Source organism: Chiloscyllium punctatum, chromosome 24 (genome assembly GCF_047496795.1).
Source record: "Chiloscyllium punctatum isolate Juve2018m chromosome 24, sChiPun1.3, whole genome shotgun sequence".
Taxonomy (NCBI): Eukaryota; Metazoa; Chordata; class Chondrichthyes; order Orectolobiformes; family Hemiscylliidae; genus Chiloscyllium; species Chiloscyllium punctatum.
In genome coordinates this window covers 23461912-23468552 of record NC_092762.1, presented here as the reverse complement: position 1 = coordinate 23468552, position 6641 = coordinate 23461912, and the positions used below count along the sequence as shown (strand labels likewise).

Genomic DNA, 6641 nt, shown 5'->3' with positions numbered 1-6641 from the left:
AATCAGAATTGGTGTTTATTCACTGTGTGCTATTAATTTGTTTGTTCGAATATTGTAAGTTAAAATTAATGCTGTAATTTAATTTCTGATGTCAGAGTTTGACATTGAATGTGCAGGTGTGAATACCAGTAAGTAGTGAAAATAAATCAAGAACTTGTGGTTTTTAACAAAAAGAGCAGTTCACTGATATTCATGGCATCGTCTCATTTGGGTGTGATGATTCAAATCTGACCAACAAACCGTTTCATGCAGTCATCCAATTGAATAAAAAAAAATCATTAATTTAATTAAAGAAAATAACTCTGGCGGGCTAAGATTTATGCAATCTATTTATAAGATTATGTCCATTGCTCGCAATATGGTCTCATCCACATTGGGGAAACTGGACGCCAACTAGCGGAACATTTCAGGGAACAACTCTGGGAATCTAAATCTAAACGACACACCGCCCTGTGGCGGAACACTTTAACTCCCCCCCGCCCCCCATTCCACCAAGGACATGCAAGTCCTGGGCCTCCTCCACTGCCAAATATTTGCTACACGACACTTGTAGGAAAACACTCAACTTCTGCTTTAGGACCCTCCAACCACATGGTATCCATGCAGATTTCATCAGTTTCCTTATTTCCTCTCCCCCACCTTGTCCCAGATCCAACCTTCCAATTCGACACGAACCTCTTGAGCTGTCATACCTGTCCACCTTGCTTCTCACCTATTTGCTCCATCCTCATCTCTGACCTATCACCATCAAGTCCCACCTCCATCTACCTATTGCACTCCCAGCTGCCTTCCCTCCAGCCCCACTTCCTTCCCATTTATCTCTCAGCCCCCTTGGGCCACCCTTTATTTCTGACGAAGAGCTTATGCTCTAAACCAAGACTGTGATGAAGCAACTTCTTCAACAAATAGGAAATAGTTCCCAAGTCAGATTTCATTGCCTCTTCTGTTTCCCAGTTCTTTCAGAAATAAGGAATGTCTTTTTCTTCCACTAAAAAGTGGTCTTCCACTTTGCGCTGTCTGAAGTGTTATGCCACACCACTACTTCAGCCACCTTTTAAAAATCCTTTCAACCTGTTTTTCTAACAATTGTGGAGGTGACCAAAAGCAAACATTTCACTCCTCCTCAATGCCCCATTTCTCCTCCTAAGGGCCATTTTGTCATGTTGTCTATGTTACAATCAGCCGAGTGCACTTGGTTTCTGAATTTAAATTTGGCCATTGAAGTGAACAGGATTAATATTTATCGATGACTAGCTGTGTTTGCACTAACTGTAATTATCCACCAATACGATGTCTTTTGTTCCACCAAAACTGGAAACACTGATCTGTGTTTATATTGCAGTCGGATGTAGAAAATCGTCCCAGCGATCTTCACGTTATTATAGTTTACTGAGGCCATAACAGCATTGCGAGGCAGTTTGATGTGACTAAAGCCAGGATGGCAATCTCTAGATTATGTTGTAAAAATATCGGTATAATGTTATTCACACCCCGCGATCACCAACTGAACGAACCGGTTGTGTTTAAATCCCGTGATGAACAGTCTGTATTTTACTTCTCACATTGCGGGGAGCTGAGCATTTACCCAAACAATGGGCACACCACCTCCCTGACACAGTGTTCACAAATCAAACTGACAGCAAAGATTCACGTGTGATCGAAAGTTTCCGCAAAGCAGATTTGACACGACCGATATACGGAAAAAAACGTACCCCATTCTGGATTTGAAATGAAAGAAGTTGATCATAGTGAGCCTGACGTGGTTTGAATACGCAACCTTCTGAGCTGGAGTCAGACGCACTACCGTTGCACCACAAGCTTACGGAGGGTTGCCAGCCTCCATTCATGCTTAAGGGAAGTGATCGCACGACAATGATTTTACGTTCATATATGTTCTGTTTCTCCCCCTTCTCTTCCAAGGGTTGGGCTTGTCTTTCGATTTGCAGAAGTTGAGATGCTCTGGATGCTGTGATCCAGGGCAAACACAGGCTGGAGTACCTTCGGCTCAGAAAGATGCAGCTGGAAGCCGGGCTGCATACACGTTGGGGGAAAAGGGGAAAGTTAACTGGACACTTTATTCTGGGAGATGGTCATTCCTCTACAGACAAAGCCTTCTGACTGGGTCAGTGGACAAGGTCAGGAGGGTGTCAGCACAGGTCAGACAGACAAAGGCGATCTGAGAGAGGTCTGCACGAGTGAGGAGCTAACTGGCTGCGAGGTGGGAGTAAGATCAATGTTGGGGAGGGGTCAGTGGTGGTCAGGGAGAGAATAGTGGCAGGGATTGTCACCATTCTCTGCAGTTGGCAGCAGAAGACCAGATTGCATCAGTGTCTGCCTGGCGCCAGGATTTGGGAACCGGTGGGCTCAGGGCTGGAGAAATGGAAAAGGGAAGTTGCAGCAGGCGTGGTCTAACAATGTCAGGAGGAGAGAGCCTCTGCTGAAGGCTCATGACAAATCAGAAGCTACAAAGACAAAGCAGAACTTCAAAGCTCTGGATGGCATGGTGGCTCAGTGGTTAGCACCACTGCCTCACAGTACCACGGATTGGGTTCAATTCCACTCTCATGCAGCTCTCTGTGTGGACTTTGGCATGGTCTCACCTTTGTGTCTGCGTGGGTGAACTCTGGGTGCTCCAGTTTCCTCTGACAGTCTAACCATCTGAAGTTTAGGGTGGATTGGCCATGCTGAAGTGTCCAGGGATCTGCAACCTAGGGTGGGTTAACTGCGGGGAAAGTGGGTGGGGTGCTGTTTGGAAGGTCAGTCTGAATTTTATGGGCCGAATGGCCCGTAGGGATTATATGAATCTACCGTCTTAGCCATGTGTCTATTGAGAAATTATTGCCCCCAAGTCTGCTGTTAATGGAGTGGGTTCCAGTTCATGGAACACTGACACCATTCCTGGGTAAGGTGGGATTCGTGCAGTCACTTCCCCAACCCACTGTCCCCATGCATTCTCTCTCTCTTCACAGTCTGCACTCACCAAATCTCTCTGCCCAGCCATTCTCTCTCTCTCCCCGTCATTTTCTGCCCCCATTCTCTGTCCCCAAGTCTTTCTCCTCCCCTCCGCTCTCTGTCCCCTGTCCATTTTCTCTCTCTCTCCCCCTACCCTTTGTTCCCCTATCCATTCTCTCTGTCTCTCTTCTCTCTCAGCCTCTGCGCCCCTCTCCATTCCCCCCCCCCCCCCCCCCGCGCCCCCATCCTTTCCCGTACCTCGAGCCCTCTTTGATTGCTGTATCAAGCCCTTCTCGGGAAAGAGAGAGAATGGATGTTGATGAATCAACCTGGAAGACAGGGGTGCACAAGAAATGGCTGATTTTAAAATTGAGAACAGCTGAAATGATATATTCAGAAACATTGTTAATGTCTAAAAGCACAAAGCTGCAGACATGTTGCTGAAACTTGCATTGAATTAGGCGGGTAATCATACAGCACAGAAACAGACTCTGCAGTCCAGCTCACCCATGCTGACTGGATACCCTAAATTAATCTCGTGACCCATTTGCCAGTATTTGACCCATATCTCTCTCAACCCTTCCAATGCATATATCCAACCAGATGCCTTTTAAATGTTATAATGGTACCAGCTTCCATCACTTCCTCTGGCAGCCCATTCCACACACGCACCACCCTCTGTATGAAAAAATTACAGATCTATGCCTTCCTCACTCCCTAGTTTTATCTGTACTGATACCTTCGGGGATCTCTGGACTTGGACAGCAAGATTCCTTTGTTCCTCAGCACTCTGTAGGGACTTACTATTTATTGATTACTTTCCTCCATTATTACATTTCCCAGAATGCCTGGAGATTAAATTCCATCTCTCTGCCCCATTTACCAGCTGATTGGTATCAGACTTTTGCCGGAGACCATCCTCCTAACTATCAATACCACCACCTTTCCAGAGTTTACTCCTAAACAGAGGGGGGAAGCACTGTCTCCAGCTAAGCAGAGGGAATTGTGTGTGCGTGTTGTGGGGGCTTAGAAACTTTGCAAGCTGCCTTTCCTTCATTTTCCTTCAAACCAAATCCATGTGGTTTGAGGTTTTATAACAGAAAACAGCACAGGGTTTAATTTTAACTTCACACTGGCTGAAACTTTGTCCTGCCCTCTAACATCTGAGAGTAAAACACTTTACTTCCCGTCCCCCGTCCCCTCCATGTCTAACACAGAGTTGTGGGATTGGCACCTGTTGTTATTTTGTGATCTATTCTAAATGAAATTTTATCTCTGTGCAGGCGCAAGTGAAGAGTCTGTTTTTGTGCTTTCTGTGAGATCAGGCTAGCAGCTTTTAAATCCTTATATTACGCAGCAGAAGCAAACAGTAGATCAGCAATTATATTTTGAGAGTAGTAATTCTAGCCTTGGTCATCCCGTTGGGTCAACAGAGAGAGAGAGGGAGAGGATGTCACATCTAAAGTGCATACAGAAGTGTTGTTACACTTGTTCAGTCAGTTGAATTGGCTCTTCCCTCAGATGTGACTGGATATTGCTTTTCATGGATCATAATTAAACTACAACGGACCACATTAAATTCAAGGAATTAAATTGAAAGGGCAATTTGAGTGAATAAATGGAAAACTGCTTAAAGATTGGCTCCTGGTCTTTTACTTCACCAATTAGAAGTTGTTGGTTTGACAGCTCTCCTAATCATAGAATCCCTACAGTGGGGGAGCAGGCCATTTGGCCCATAGAGTCAACACTGACCCTCCAAACAGCATCCCATCCAGACTCACAAAAATATGCACCGCATGTGTGCAGAGAAAGGGATGCTGTGAGTGAGTGGGATGCTTTCACCAACACAATCTCCCTCCAAGACCCAAACATCCCCCCAGCACCACCTGTCCATTCCTCCACCACCACAGTGCCTCTGGACTTAACCCCTGATAACCACAGTGCCACTGTCCATTCTCCCCGCCACCCACAGCATCCCCTTATATTCTACTCGCCACCCACAGTGCCGCCTGTCCATTCTCCCCGCCACCCACAGCACCCAGTCCATTCTCCCCGCCACCCACAGCATCCCCTGTTCATTCTCCTTGCCACACACAGCGCCCCTGTGCATTCTCCCCACCACACACTGCATCCCCTGTCCATTCTCCCCCACCAACCACGGCACGACCTGTCCATCCTCCCCTGTAGCACCCACAGCACCTCCATCCATTCTCCCCCGCCAATCATGGCACTGCCCTCTCCATTCCCCCGTGCCACCCACGGCACCCTTGTCCAATCCCTCGCCACCCCCGGCACACCGTCCATTCTCTCTCTCTTTCTTACTCTCACCCCCACCCTCTGCATCCCTGTCCAGTCCCTCTTCCCATCTTCTGACTCCCCATGCATTTTCTCTCTCCCCGATACCCTCGGCTCTCCATTCCTCTGTTACCCCATCTATTCTGTTTCTCAGCCCACGTTGCCGCGTTTCCCAGCCTACCTTGGCAATGGCCGGGCCGGGCGGCCGTAAGCTCTGGCTATTGCAGCCCCCGACTCCTCGCAAAAGTCCGCTCACCGACACTCCGCCACGTGCACGTGTCAGTGACGCTGCCGAACCGATTGCTGGTCCCGTTTCCGCCTCTGCTTTTCCGAGGGCAAAGCTGCTGCATGCCTCGTGACACTCAGCGGGCGACATGGTGGAGGAGATCCTGCCTCCATCGCTGCAGTGCGTGCTGACATGCATCGCCTCTTGGGCGCCCTTTTTTTCCCCCAATAGATGTATGTTTCCGCGGGCCGCACCAGGCTGGTGCTCCCCACAGCTTCACGCCACCCTGCTATGCGCGCACGCCGGCGTGCAGGTGGGTTCTGCTAAGGTGGGGAGTGTGTGTGCGGTCCGGGTCGCTTTCCTCTGGCGAGGGAGAGACCAAAAACAAACTCAGACAACTCTTGACGGTGGAACACTCGGCTCGTGCGTCGATGAATAACGCAGAGAGCTGCGAGAATTAATGTGAATTGCAGGATACATTGATCATGGACACTTTGAACGCACTTTGCGGCCCCGGGTTCTTCCTGGGGCCACGCCTGTCTGAGGGTAATTTGGCAATCAATCGCACTCACCTTGGCTGGTGAGAGCGCGGCTGGGTTGTTGCAGAGGACCCTACCACTTTGTCCCCCTAAGTTCAGACTCCGGAGCCCTCCGGCATCAGAGCACTTGGCCTTTCCCCGCACCCTGCACATTCCGTTCATCAGGCTCGCCGCCATCCCCCCGCCGGGGAGCGCGGCCTGGCGTCCGTCTGTGTCGTGGCAGTGTGGCCAGCACAGCTGTCACCGGTCCCCCAGAATGGTCGTCGGTGGTTTACACGGCGACGTGCACTGCTTCGTCTTTGGGTCAAGGAGTTGCCTCGAAATGTTGAGCCTCCTGTGGGGACTGCCTAAGCTCTGCACGTCCGCATTGGGTCCGTCTCTCGGTTGGCTGGCAGTGGAAAGAGTGAAGGGAGCCGCGGAGGTCCGGTGCTGGAGCACTGCTGGCCTGACCGTGGAGCTCGCCGGCTCGAAACGCTGACCCGACTCGATGGTTGATCGATGGTTGAGAGGCACAGACCGCGTCTGGGAGCTGCAGGCCGCCCGCTGCTGCAGCCGCCCGTCTCGTGGTTCTTCCTCAGCCTAAAGTGGCTGGTGGGGCGTCTGATCCTCTCTCCCCTGCTGGCGATGAG

General features: G+C 49.8%; 1 non-coding gene across 1 annotated transcript; it reads left to right on the top strand.

Annotated features, from left to right (window-relative positions):
* The first annotated feature begins 5869 nt into the window (after nucleotides 1–5869).
* LOC140494873 (5.8S ribosomal RNA) lies at nucleotides 5870–6023 on the top strand. The gene has a single exon (XR_011964048.1). It is a non-coding gene; the product is annotated as a 5.8S ribosomal RNA (ribosomal RNA).
* Nucleotides 6024–6641: the final 618 nt, after the last annotated feature.